The 14,998-nt window shown below is 44.8% G+C and overlaps 1 long non-coding RNA gene across 1 annotated transcript; it reads left to right on the top strand.

The window, feature by feature from the left end:
• Positions 1–677: 677 nt before the first annotated feature.
• Positions 678–875, top strand: LOC123473794. The gene is made up of 2 exons (XR_006648065.1): positions 678–774; positions 840–875. It is a non-coding gene; the product is annotated as an uncharacterized LOC123473794 (long non-coding RNA).
• Positions 876–14,998: the final 14,123 nt, after the last annotated feature.

The following is a 14,998-nucleotide window of genomic DNA, read 5'->3' on the forward strand; positions in this document are numbered from 1 at the left end:
TACTTCTTTAGTGATGAACCAAGTCTCAAAGTTTATGGTAGGTGGAACAAGCTGAAAGAATCCTACATAACGTACAGGGATTCAGTTTCAGAGACAGGGAGGGGGGCATGCAAACCACCAGCCCTGTACGAAGAGCTCCACGAATTACTCGGTAAGATTTGTAAAATATAAATTTTTTAATTGGTTTTTTACTCTTTGAAATTTTTACAGGGAACCGTGCAATAGTAACGCCCAAAGCTCTAAGTAGCTCCCTTCCTATGGGAAAAAGAGTACGGGAAACTGGCCTTAGCGTGCAAGAAGCAGCACAAGAGTTAGCAATGATCCAGCAGGAAAATGCATACCTGGTTGCCGACGGCATGATTACAGCCGAAGAAGCAGCATCCGCGGAAGCAGCAATAACAAAAAGTGATCTCCTACCTCAAACAAAAAAGAAAAAGCTAGGATCAAGCGCAAAATTGTTGACAGAAGTTGTTTCCAATTTGGAAGATTTTAAGTCATTAGAGATGGTAAGTACAGTTACAATGTTGGTTTTGCGAGACATGTATTTTACTAACTTTGTTTTTATTTGAAAAAAATTGAAATGTTTGAAAGGAGGCAGAAAGAGCGGGATGAACAAACAGCTAAAAAAGATTTGTATATACAGGAAACGGAGGCCCAAAAAATACAAAAAAAAAACAAAAATAAAAAAAGGTTTCCATCTTCTTCCAGCTCAGGATCATATTGAATGATGTTACGATACAGCTGTTACCTGTAAAGAACACTACAGAAAAATTAGTGAAAACATACCAAGACAAATAACACCCATCTACTGACACTAATTGTATTTTCCTCTCCGATAGATGCTCAATACAAGCTGTTTGAATAATCACTAAAAATGCTTTTGTAACTAGTCGGACAACTCCTGTTGCCATTAATTGTTTCAAATGGGACGTAGAACATCCACATTAGCAGCAACAGTAGAACGCAGGCATTCCTGGGGGTAATAAAATGATAATAGTTATTAGAATTGTATACTTACTTCCTCTTCCTGGCTGAATGATGGAACTGTCTTAACGCTGCAGCTTTCCATCCCATGACAACTAGTACCATGTGCAACCAAGTTAACCAGACTCATTTGGGATACCATTTCCCTACAAAAACAGGAAGAAAATGCTGTGGCATGAAACTCAATATAATTAGTTATTACATTTTTACTCTATTACCTGTTTTTTGTCCTATTTGTCTCACAATACGTTCCTCTAGTAAGTGGGAACTTCATGCTCACATAATGTGAAGTGATTGACAGACACAGAATGATGTTGTTTAACATTGTCAGTTTGCTGTTGATGCGTTGGGAAGCAACCAGTATCTGTAGCTACAGAGTCACTCAGATCAGAATTGACAGAGAATGATTTGTCAATAGTGCAAACACCCTGTACTGCCATGCTGTTCTTGCCTAGCTTCAATATGAAAAATAAAACAAATGAAATATAACTTACAAATTAAAGAATTAGTTACCTCATTGTTTTTCAATGTTGCTATCAGCAAATAGAGAAGATACACTTCTGGTCCCGACTTTAAACCAAAAGGAAGACGAAGGTATCGGTAACGGCCGCGCGGTGTTGCCATGGTGCAGAGATATGATGCTGCAGTAGACAAAGGAATTTGATAGAATCCTGAAGCAGCATCAAGGCTGCAAAAGTGTCGGGCCTTACTGATTTTTGCGAAGAGTTGTTCAATGGTCTGCACCGAGAAGTGTTGCCGCTGAACAGCTTTGTTCAACTCTGAGGGGTCCAAGCAAATGCGTACGTCCCCGTCAGGCTTGCCTACCACCATCATCCGACTGACCCAATCAGTGGGCTCTTGGTCAGGCGTGATTATGCCATCAGCCACCATTTCATCCAATTTTTTGAAAACTCGATCCTCTAAGCGGAACGGAAGGCGGCCTGCTGCGCATACTACTGGGTCAACACGGTTAGCGCCAGATATTAACTTGATATCGTGTTCAATTGGTAGTTTACCTAGTCCCGTAAACACGTCCTTGAACTCTGTCACTATTGGAGGAAGTGGGGTAGCGGCAGGCGAATGAATGGCATCCACCCGACGGATGAGATTCAGCTTGTCACAAGACGGTAGGCCAAGGATCGGTGGCTGGCCGGGTTCATCAACAACCACAAAATCTACAACGAATGTGGCGCCCCGATGAGAGAGTTTAGCAGCATACAGTCCGAGTACTTTTAGGGGACAATCCTTGGCACCATAGCTACGAACAATAGGCCCTGGGCGAAGCCATTGGCGTTGTTTCGGCATGCGGTTGAAGAACTCAAGCGGAAGTATGTTGCAGGTAGCGCCAGAGTCGAGCTTGAAGTTGATGTCGACGCCATCTAGTGATAGTTGTTGGTACCACTCAGCCCCGCTGCTGGACGACCGCAATGCGTGATTAATAGAATAATCATCCTCCACAGACCTTGGGAGGGCCATTGCTGTGTCACCACGTTCAACGTCACCAACCCACTGGTATTCACCATCTAAAGCATACACCCTGCCCGGGGGCGCACGCGTTAACTGTTGTGCAGTTAGTGGCGGCCTCTGACGTTGAAGATTTGGGCAGCAACTAACAACATGGCCGAGTACTCCACAACCATGACAGCGAACATTTCGCTGTCGTATTTTCGTCGTTATCGTATTTTCACCATCTTCCTCGCAGCTTCCAAATCCCGGGCCAGTGTGTCAGGATCCTCTGAAAGGGGCGTTGCACGAACGCCCATCACCACATCAACCGCTAACCGCGCTTCTCTGCCATAGAGGAGGTAAAACAAGTTCTTCCCGGTCGATTCCTGAATACTCGAATTGTACGCGAATGTAATATAGAACAGAATGTCGTCCCAGTTCGTGTGTTTGCTATTTATATACATCGATAGCATATCTCCTAGAATATGGTTCAATCTCTCGACCAGGCCATTTGCCAGAGGGTGATAAGGAGTTGTTGTTCTATGGTCCACCTCTATTAGACGCATGACTTCCTTCGTGAACTCGGCGACAAAACACTACCCGCAATCGGTTATCACACACTTCGGCGCCCCATGCCGTAATACAATCTCCTCGACAAAGAACTCAGCTGCGTCCCGAGCCGTCACCATCGGGATGGCCCTCGTCTCTGCCCACTTCTTAATATAATCCACCGCCACAATGACGATTTTCTTGCTCCCCGTCGATACGGGAAAAGGCTCCAGTATGCCCATCCCCACCTTTTCGAAAGATCTCTTCACTCGAATGATTTCCATGTGTCCCTGAGGTTCTAATGGCGGCATTTTCCTCGCCTGACACTATGGACATGACCGCACATAGCTTAGTACATGATGTCACAAGCGTGGCCATTAGAATCTTTCTTCGATCCGCCCCAGCGTTTTCTTTACTCCCAAATGTGCAGCCCAATGATCGCCGTGGTACGTTTCTAAAATCTCCATCCGCTGACCCGGGTGGTATGCATAGACGCAAGCTCATTTCCTGTTTACCCAGGGTTCGGCGATGCAGTAGTCCATTAATCAGTACAAATTTTTGTAGGCTTCGGCTGTACTTGTTTCCAGCTGTCTGCGTACTTCCATCCATCCCGGGACAGCTCCTTGCATCTCCCTCGTCCAACGACGCTCTTCCTTTCATTCTGTCGTGTATACGGGTAGCAGATCCTCTTCGTCGTTACTGTCTCATATGCCGTCCACAGGATACCGAGATAGTGCGTCGGCGTCCTCATGGAGACGCCCACATTTATAAACAATCTCGGGGCTGATAGTCCTGCATGGACAATGCCCAACGTGCTAATCTACCAGCTGTTGCGCCGAGTATCAGGAAACGTGAAAATCAAGGTAGCGAACACGTTTATTTCAGTTAAAATGAGCACGTTTTACACGGTATGGCTTCTCTCGCATCCCGTGCCCAACTACCCTGGCCGGTATTCAGCCCCCGCCCCTCTCCAACGGGTGTGAGGTGAGGGTGGCGTAGTTGCTGCTTCGTCATGCGCAAATAACCAGGTATGCAGCCCTCGGCCCTTCCTGACAACATCAAAATCTCCCGATCTTGGGAAGGTCGATTTCTGTCGGAGCTAATGATGTGATGAACGGACAATTGTAACAAACAGAAAAAAAGGACCATTACAACAAAAACAGAACACAAGAAAGAGAGAGAGAAAAAAAAGAATAGAGAACGTAAAAATCAAAGTAAGTGAAATGAGACCGCCATTAAGAACTGGGCCAGAGAATTTGGCCCAAAACAAGAAAAAGCACTTCTTGTAGCGGTTAAGGTCCCTCTGCTAATAATAAACGAATGCTTCGTTTCTAGTCGGACGGATTATTCTTCCGGCTCTCGACACTGTGACTTCGGGCTGTACGAACGGCTCCGACACTGTCACCAAGCTTGACTCCGGTCGTGTATCTTCTCGTTCTTTAACGCAATCACCATTGTGTCCCGGGGTCACTGTAGCTTATGTTTCTTCGTTTATGTTCGAATCTCGTGGATCCTCGCCATTTTCCGTCGCGTCTTCGTATTCGTTGTCGTCGTCACTGGGCAGCCAATCCGTCTCTTGACGTGGAAAGTATCGCCGTATTTGTCTGGAATGGGCGTTGAAATGGCGCCATAGCCTTTTCTTCCTATTGCATGGCAGATCCTCCACTGAAAAGCAAGTGGGTGAAACCCTCCTATACACTTGAAAAGGTCCGATGAAGCGGGGTATTCACTTTTTGGTTTTCCCTTTAGCTTTTGGTCGTCTCGCTATTAGAACTAGCTCGCCTGGATGAAAAACTGGATCAGGTCTTCGGTAGCGATCAATGTTCTTTTTCATTTTGCGTTGGCGGCTTAATACTAGCATACGGGCCGTTTTTTGCTAACGCGTTACCGCTTGGATACTGTCGTCATGGGACAAGTGTTCATCAGGCGGCCAAGGGAAGGCAGATTCGACAGCCATGACGGCTGTTCTTCCATACACCAATTCGAACGGGATGATATCAGTTGATGATTGTTTGGCAGTGTTGATGGAAAAAACGGTCCTTGTAATTTTCTTGTCCCAATCTGTGTGGGCAAAGTTGACGTAGGCTGCTAGCGTAGACGTTATAAATCCATTTATTTTTTCGACCAGTCCGTTGGTTTCGGGATGTTCCGCTGAGGCCAGTACATGGCGGATCCTCTATTCTTGGCAAAATTCGGCGAATGCTAGAGATGCGAAGCAGGACCTTTTATCACTTATATTCCGGAAGGGTGAATGTCGGAGGAAAACTACCTTCTCCAGGAATGCCTTTACCTCTTCCACCCCAGTACTCACGACGGGTTCCGCTTCGATCCACCTTGAAAGATCACCATTGCAGACTATCAAGTGCTGCTTTTCTTCAGATGACCATTTAAACAGACCCAAATGGTCAATGCCTAGCGTGTGAAACATAGTCTTTGGGGTGGAATTGGTTGAAGTTTCCCTGCCCGAAGCCCCACTCGGGGTTTGTAAGTTTGACAAAAATGGCAGGAACGGACGTAACTCCTAACAGACGCCGACATTCCCTTCCATCAGAAGCGTTGGCCTACCGAATTTTTTTTGGAAACCACGGTGGTCTCCATCCGTCGCATCATGACATTCCGCAACGATTTCTTTTCGTAAGATGGACGGTACTACCAGAAGTTGAGGGCGTCCTCTTTTCATATTTTTTTTCTACAATACTCCTTTGTATAGGACGAAGTCGGAAAATGAAAGAACAAACCGGTCGTCTTTGAACGCTTGCACAGCTAGGATTTGCTGTCTTACGTCTTTGTCTGCGTGTTGTAACAGCCCGATGTCTTGAGGTGTTTATCCATCCGTTTGTATGGCCACCAGTAAGGTTCGACTTGGTCAGTCTCTTCGGCTGGCCCCAACAGGTGCCCGGGGCAGAGCGTCGGCTACTACGTTGGTCGCCTCTTTGATGTGTTGTACGTCCAGGAGATACTCCTGGATGGTCATGATCCACCGAGCAAACTTGCCGTTTACATCCTTTTTTTTTAGCAATCAACACAGAATGCTGCTTTCGGTTTTCACGATTACGGGTCGCCCATATAGGAAATGTCGAAGTTTGTTCAGTGACCACACTAAGGCTAAGCATTCTAACTCGTTAGCGTGGTATTTTTCTTCGGACGAACTTAGTTTTCAGCTGGTGAAGGTAATAGGTTTACTCTTTCCGCCCAATTTTAAGAGCAGTACGGCTCCTATACCCTTGACACTTGCGTCCGTAAGTAATTCGATCTGAGAGGTTCCATCGTCACATACCAATACGGGGGCGGTCGTTATCTTTTTCTTTAGTTGTTGCATCGCGGCGTCATGAAGAGCTGTCCAATCGTTTTTCACGTCGGCGTTTTTTTTAACTAGCAGTGTAACGGTCATGCGGTCTCGGAAAACCCGCTGATGAAACTTCGATAATAGGCCGTAAGGCCGAGGAAGGCCCTTAACTGTGTAGCGTTAAGAGGCCGAGGAAAGGCAATAATTGCTGTTACCTTCGTGGGATCGGGACTAACGCCCTCTTGACTGACTACGTGGCCCAAGTAGACTATTTATTTTGCCCCAAACAAGTATTTTTTTGCGTTCACAACAAGGCCGGTTCTGTTTATGACGGCTAGCACTTTGTCCAACCGTTCTAGATGCTCGACAAATGTAGAGCGAAATACCAGAATATCGTCCATGAAACACAGGCATTCTGTCCATTTCAGACCATCTAAGACCCTATCCAATAGGCGTTTAAAACTGGGCAAAGATCCGCATAATCCAAACGGTAATCGGCGAAATTCAAACAACCCGCCAGGGGTTACGAATGCTGTTTTAGGTCGGTGCGGCTCAATGACATGTATCTGCCAGAATCCGCTCTCGAGATCTAGATAGCTGAAATATTTCGCGCCGGTAAGCCTTGCGAAATATTTGCAAAGTGCGTTTTCGACCCGTGGGAGCGGGTATACGTCACGCTCCGTTACCGCGTTGAGTCACCTATAGTCCACACAAAATCTAATTTCACCGGACCTTTTTCTCACGAGAACCACCGGCGAGCTCAAGGGGCTGTTCGACCGTTGGATGATGCCGTCTTCGAGCGGAACCGTTCCGGTTATCCACCTTGCTTCATCATTCACGTTCAATGGTTCAATCAATAAAATAAGCTCCTCATTAAAATGTTCCAATTAACTGCTGGTTGTCGGATTTAAAAACGAATAGGATGTGAATCGGGAGTCTAACAAATAAGTAAAAATATAGTGGTTGATCCTGAGAATTGATTCTTATATAAGTTAAAAAAACTACCACCTCCTCTACTGGTCCCTGTTATAGGCTCAATTTATTTTTCATGGACAAGCAATAACTGACTCCCAAGTGAGGTTGGCACCTGTGGAAGGGCTAAAAGCTGTTCATCAAGAAATCGATTAGGGGCAACTGGATTACTTGATATGGGTACGGGGAGTCCCGACGGGCACAAGGTTTTCTGCTTGCAACAAAATTTCCACTCTCGCTGGACGCTGCTGGTGATAAGGATCTTCCTTTACTTGATAGAATTCTTTCACGTTTTCCTTTACCTTGTTGGTCCTTTTCCTTTGGTTGGTTTTTTTCATCAGTCGATCTTATTACTGACACAATCTTTTTTCCAAGAATTGTGTTACGAGGCAATACTAAACGCTTGTAAATATTGAATTGTATTAGCCTAACACATGGCTCACAAATTTTTACTACAGTGACCGCTCTGGCCGACCAAGACCAGATCTCCCTCATTGTTGACTTTCGAACAACTGCACTAAAATTGCTTGGACGCCTTTTATACAAGTGCAGAGAGGGCAGAGGAGGTCAGGGCAGGAGCCAAACAGGTCAAGGTAGGGAATAATATTTGCTTTGAGTGCAAGCCCACGCATTCTAGCGGTCAATTTAACAACTAGTACAATATTATTTTAACATTCCCATAACAATCGACCATTCTGACAATTTCAAGGCTCCCGCCTTGACGAATCAACCACTCTACATATATATTTCCTTAAATTTTGGTCCAAAAATGCAATAAATTCATATACAAAGTTAATTTATATCTTAATGCCGCCATACGGGTCTTCCTGCTCAGGTCACGGTTCTTAAGGGGGGATTGGGTTGATCACTCGCATTTTTTCTTTGAATTTTCATCCTTTGATCAATTTCCCCAATGTTTTAAGACACAGCGACGCGTCGATTATGAAGTGATCTCCAATTCTTCTCCTTGTGTATTTCTTTCTTCTCTCTCCTTCTGTCAACTTTCAGCTCTTTCTCCTTTCTTTCTAAATTGCACTTGTATCTTTTCCTTGGCTTTCTTTTCACTTTTCAGCTCTTTCTCTTTTCTTCCTGGTGCACTTTCAACTTTACTTTGCTCTTCTTTCCTCTCTTCTTTCGACTCCTAGCTCTTTCTCTTCTTTTTCTGCTACACTTGCACCTTTACTAGGCTCTTCTTTCCTCTCTTTCGACTTTCAGCTCTTTCTCTTTCTGCTACACTTGTACCTTTACTTTATTCTTCTTTCCTCTCTCTCTTTTGACTTCCACCTCTTTCTCTTCCCTTGCTGCTATACTTGCACCTCTTCTATCCTTTCTCTTTCAACTTTCATCTTTTTTCTTCTTTCTGCTGCACATACACCTTTACTTTGCTCTTCTTTCCATTCTACTTCTACTTCCAGCTCTTTCTCTTACTGCTGCACTTGCACCTTTACTTTGTTCTTCTTTCTTCTCTTTTTTACTATAGCATAGCCCACCAACTCTTTTTTTTTCAACCAAAAATATGTTATGTGATGACACAAACGTGTAAATAATTAAAAAAAACAGAATTGATAAATAACACTACCTACACAGTACACTGACGTCTTTTAAAGGATATTTATTCATCCTAACGGCACTACTAGGATTTCTTTATTCTGTCCTAAAAAATTACAATGATGACTTAAAGACGATTTTAGCAGGTGTTGATGACCGTCAAAAACTGCTCTAATACATGTATTTTTATGGTCACCAAAGCTCTCATTTTGGCGTTCACCGGGACGACTTTTTGCTCTATAATAAAAAATGCAAATAGTAGTTTTCTAGCATCGGATTCGAACACAGGTCTCCCGGATGACAGACGAGTAATCAACCATATACGCATTATTCATTCATATTTAGATATTTTTAGACTGACACATATTACAGTGAAATAGTTTTGGCTTCAATCAATAAGAAATGAATTTTGGAATAAAAATTAGCATTTAATAAATCTACACCTTGCGCTCTTTGACCAAAATATCAGAAGAGAAACATAACTATTATGATTTTCGATCATTGGACTCCCGCATCATAGACTGAGCTTCTTCTTGTTTACCAATCACTACGTATTGAAAAAAATTTCTGGATTATTATTTGATGTGGTGTACGTAATTCTTACAAAATTGATCCCCAACGCTACACTGTTAATTGTGGGAACGTGGTTTTTAAAGAAACGGATCAAAATAAGACGTCTTCAGAGGGATGTGATTTATTTTTTAAAAGGACTGTGGCTTAAGCGCGTTCTTATAACGTTCTTTGGCGGTCCAGTACTGCCCATCCTAGTAAGACAGATCAAATTTACCAGAGTTCTCTGGAGTTTAAAACCCAGCTCTTGTGATGAATTCCTACGAGAAATCAAGCGGTATCCGGAAAGGATTTCCCACAGCAAGAAGAATGGACGATGGGAGTGGTTGGGAAGGTGGAACCGCCAACAAACAGGGAGAGATAGGACCGGATTGAGAAAATGACAGAAGGACTACTGGGGGCCGTCGTAATGAGAAACGCGTCAGGGACTGCCTCATGACAGGAATGGCGACGGAAGGAGCAGGGAAGCGGAGAAGAAGCGATCTCAGAGAACCAGGCCTAACAGAAAAGCTCCTTCATTTTCCTTTAATTCCCCCCCCTCCCCTAAGTCATGTAGCGATATTCTAGCGTTATCAAACTTTAACTTTTTGGTCTATTGTCAAATGCTATTTAGCAAGAATTATATACGTCAATTTAGTTTGGGTCTTTTTGTTTTTTTTATGGTTTGTTTGGGAAATGAATTCGAGAACGAATGCAGCTAGAGAGGGGGATGTCACGTGGTCAATGATCACGTTATGCGATCCAGCTGGTATTCAGAACAACCGAACGTATGACGTCAGGATTTCCCTCGTATGTAATCTTGAGTCGCGTAAGTCGCGTAAGTCGCCATGTAATCTTGTATCGCTCTCAGTCTTAGTCTTACTGCCCTTGGATACAACGTAGTGTTACAATATTAATATTTAATATTGCGCTTGTGTTACTTTTGTGCAGAGAACGAAACTCGTCTCTTCCCCCTTCAGTCGCTTGTGAACCCCTTTTCAGCGCTGCTGGTCTTATTTAGACGGCTAGAGGTCACTTCTCTCTGACAGTAACTTGATAGTTTCACATTTATGTAATTAAATCGAGATGTGTGCCACAACTGGAAAACGAATTCCTCAACATGATTAATTTGTTGAATTCCTGTGTTGAAGTGTGTGGAAATAACCAAAAAAATGTAATTTTGTATTGCTTTTATTAAGACTTAAGAATATATTTATTTTTTGCAAGCTCGAGTGTGAGCTATCCCTCGTTTAAATTTTTGCGAGTGAATGAGTGAGTGACGCTCAAATTTTCTCAAATGAGCAAGAGCGACATCGACGCTCGTAAGTCAGTGAGGCATTGTGAAGACTGGTTACGCTCATACTACGTGCGGTTTTGCAAATTTTTGCATAAAAAGCGAAGCCACTAATGGACTTGACAAAGAAAAAGGCGTTGTTTATCGGCAAGCCGGCCGAGAAAGAGTGTCAACGTATCAAAGCAGTGCCTCGGTATTGGCATACCAAAATTTGAGGTAAATTATTTGATGCTTGCAAAACGGTGCCAAGCCTTTGCTTAGGAAATCCGGCGTCTGAAGGTGCAAAAATGGCTCCAGACTGGTGCGCTTTGAAGGACATACCGGACGGGAGGAATGGCCAAACAGGAGCTTCATCAGACTGTTCTTCAGGAAAAATATCAATTTACCATTTCACTTTTCACTGAGGCATGTCGGAAAGGATTATCAGCTCAGCTGCATCAAGCAGCATTTTTAGATTCCTGGTGAATGTAAACCAGGGAAAAGGATCCAACGCGAGAGTGAGACATGTCAGCGTGATCGAATCAATCCAGGAGTGCAGATGATGGCCCATCTGCACGAATCGAGATTGGAGTTTGGATCTCCACGTTTTACGAAATCGGTCTGTTACCTTTTCGGGCCGATTGTTGTATTATTGTCCAGAAATCGGACGACAATACGATGGGGTCGTGTTTTTAGAGTTTGTAACAATCCTCTACTCGGAAGATTACTTGCTAGTCTTGCGCAATTTCAATAGTTTTTATGGGGTGCTACACACGGATAACGGCACCAATTTCTTCGAAGACGAGAGAGAGTTGAGATAAGTAGTGACAAAGCTGTACGAGGACCCAGACGTGGTCTAATATGTTCACGTTAAAAGCATTCAATGGAAGTTCCAGCCTTCTACGCCTTCCACGCTGTCTAAAAAATATAGTAATTAGAGGAAACCAGCCTCAAAATTCCAGCTATAAATAGAATCTTTTACAATTTGTCAAGAGCATCCAAAAACGGCCATTACTTGCCAGTCACTAAAAATGTATGTATTTCAGTCCATCGAGAATTGCCCGAAACGGCCTAAACTTTCATGGGCAATTTTTACCGATTGTCCAAATTCGTTTGATTCCCTCCCAAATTGTCCGCCTATACCTCTTTGTGATGTCTAAAGTCACCCGATAACGCCCGACCTTGCCCGCCTATACTTTTACATTGTCTTTTATGCCATTCATGAGTGGCAACCAATTAAAATGCCACCGTGAATTCCCCATAGTTAGTTAGTAATATTTGGTCAGTCAACAACCAGGTTTTGGGTTCTTCTACTGCCATGTGTCAAATCTCTGTCAGCCCTACCGCCGAGCCCACTACCACAATTCTTGCAAGCTGAATCAGCATCCCCTTTTGAGAGTTCATAAGAACCAATCTGAGTTCCCTCTTGTTCCGTAAATGCTTTAAGGAATTATAGAGCATGTCCCATAAGTTATATTTTCTTTCCTTTCTAATTCAATTACGTAATATCTTAAGTATTTTATAACAAATACCTGTTGTTAGCTGATTTTACAATAAACGGTTCATGAAACCAAAAATGACAGTGGAAGCTTTGGGCCAACGAGTGAAAGAATATGATAGCTGTATTAGACTATTCAACTGGTGCCTAAATAACGATATAGATAATTACATTTACATTCAAGCAACATATATAAATAAGATGTTACCCAGGGTCCACAATTAGGAGTGGGCAATGACCAGAGATGTTAATATACAAGTGTGACTCAATAGATATCACGCATCAATTCACTCAGTACACTCCAGAATATAATACATTAATATACATTATACAATAAATGATTTCAATTAAGTATCTGAATGCAGAGTAGAATAGAATAGACACACACAATCAAAGACATAAAACAGCGGACCAAATTAAGAGCTGTCAGAACGTTACCAGGCAAAATGGCCTCTTACGACTCGGAAAGAATTCAAGATTTGACAAAGACGACTGGGTTTCTGATCAGCTGATAATTGTGCCCTCTAATTATCGACGTGACATCTACCGTTAAGAAATACAAACATAAATCAGATCTACAGCAGCCGAATAAATTACGCGTTCGCTGGAACATTCTCCCCTGAGGTCAGCAAAGCGCTGGAAAAGCTTGGTTCCAGCAACACTAATCAATAAATTGCTCGTAGATACTCGCCGCTGTCCAACCTCACTTTAACTACTCGGACGAGACGTTGGATCCAGGAAAGACTTCGATCACGCGCCCCGTTTTCCATTGGCTGGGCTGCAGATTACTCTCTGACACCATTACGGCGTCCCCGACGACGAAATTCCTTTTTTCCGTCGTGTATTTTCGTCGAGGGATTAAAGTGGGAAGATAAAATTTTGTCCACAAGCTCCAAACAAGATTCACCATCTTTTTTGAATAGCGCACATGGTCTCGAGGAAGAGCATTACTGACGATTCAAGCAGGCAAGGTGATGGGTCGAAAATTTTCCGGGTCTTTACTCGCGAGCGTCAAGGGACGACTATTCAGCGGTCCCGAAACCACCTTCAATAGAGTTGTTGAAGTCTCGAAAGTGGTCGATTTTGGTGGAGCCCCTGAATATTGTCGCGGTTATTGAGAACCCATGGACTAGTTGTCACGTCCGGCGCTTCTGTATCGGCTATTGACCGCAACTCTACCCGAGATGTCCGGCAGTCTTATCAGCAGATATTTCTCCCGTTAGCTGCTGTCTACGTTAGTGCATAAATACTTGTGTGTGTCCCTTGCTGCGGCTCCCCAGTCTAGTTGTAACTGTTTGTTAGTACTGTGTGTGTGTGAGCGCATCGACAGTGAATACAATCTTAATCGCTACTTGAGTCTCAGCATTATTCCTCCGTGCTACATGGTGGAGATGCAGAACTTATGGTAAGTCTTTGCGCTGTTTCATTCTAGTGTGCTCTAGTTGTGCGGAGGCGGAGGCTGTTAGGGGCTTCCGAGAGTCGTCGACCCAACTGGCCTACGCGCCTTAAATTGTTGGGGTACGAAGCCACAGCACCGGCCGTGTGACGGGCGATTAGGGTGCGATAGCGCGGGGACGGCCATAAGAATTTCTGGGGAGGTGGGTGGGACCTAGTGGTGATTAAGGGGGCGTAGAGGCGGACAGTGGTGCGCTGCAAGGCGGTAGATCACCGCCGGTAACGATTGAAAAATCGGGAGTTAGGATGAAGAGGGGTTCGTCGGGAAGCGACAGGTGGTCGTGGGTGACGATCTAGGGATCGTGGGTAGACGGAGTGTCATCCGTCAGGCAACGACGGTCGTTCGTTGTTTGGGGAGGGGGGCAATTCCCTGCTTCCTCGGTGGTAGATCACCGCCGGTAACGATTGAAAAATCGGGAGTTAGGACAAAGAGGGGTTCTTCGGGAAGCGGCAGGTGGTCGTGGGTGACGATCTAGGGATCGTGGGTAGACGGAGTGCCATCCATCAGGCAACGACGGTCGGTCGTTGGTGGGGGAGTAGGAGTTTCGTGCAGAAGGCGGTAGATGAGTGGGGGTACTGGAAGAGGCAGGGGAAGACCGCGCCCTCGAGACGAATTTAGGCGATTTACGCCAAGGAGTGATCAGGCAATCGTAGGCAGTGCCAGTGGAATCCTCAGTCGTTTGGACGACGTTGTAGGGGAGCCGGGAGGATTAGCCGAGAGAGAAGACCGTTCAGGGGTTATAGCAAGGGAAAGTAATTTGGGACAACACCAGGCTAGTATTAGCGAGGAAGAAACTGTAGCGTGTGCTGACGGCGAGGACAGCTCCGATTCGGAAAGCATTGAAGGTGGGTTAGAGTGGGATTTTGAGGCTTTTCGGCGCAGATCCTCGGTGGTAAGCGCTCGATTGCTACGCAGCAGGGCCGCCAGAAATTCTGTTGTAGCCGGGGTAGTCGCACCCCTTAATCCCGTAGGGATGGCAGCCCAGATTAAATTCCAGACTCCCCCCACATTCACCGGGCGGGATGGGGAAGACATAGTTAGTTGGATCCATCGCTACGAGAAGGAGGGGAGATACAACCGGTGGGGCGAAAACGAGCTCAGGGACCACATCGAGATGTCGTTAGAAGGGGCTGCGGGTAAATGGTATGCATGCATGGAGGCATCAGGCAACCTTCGCGCTGCGTGGTCAGACGCACAAGGGCCCCCGGTGGTCGCAGGAGTAAAATCAGCGCTGTTGACACAGTTTACGCCCGTAAACTATGTGCAATATAACGAGGTTAAACTGCGCGGGAGGAAGCAGGGAATTGAAGAATCAACTCTAGAATACTACTACGACGTGCTCGATCTATGCCGTAGGGTAGATCCGCATATGACTGAGGCCACGAAGCTAGCACACCTCTGGCAAGGTTTGCGTCCTAGTGTCCTAGAAAAACTATG

This window comes from Daphnia magna, linkage group LG6 (assembly GCF_020631705.1).
Source record: "Daphnia magna isolate NIES linkage group LG6, ASM2063170v1.1, whole genome shotgun sequence".
Lineage (NCBI taxonomy): Eukaryota > Metazoa > Arthropoda > Branchiopoda > Diplostraca > Daphniidae > Daphnia > Daphnia magna.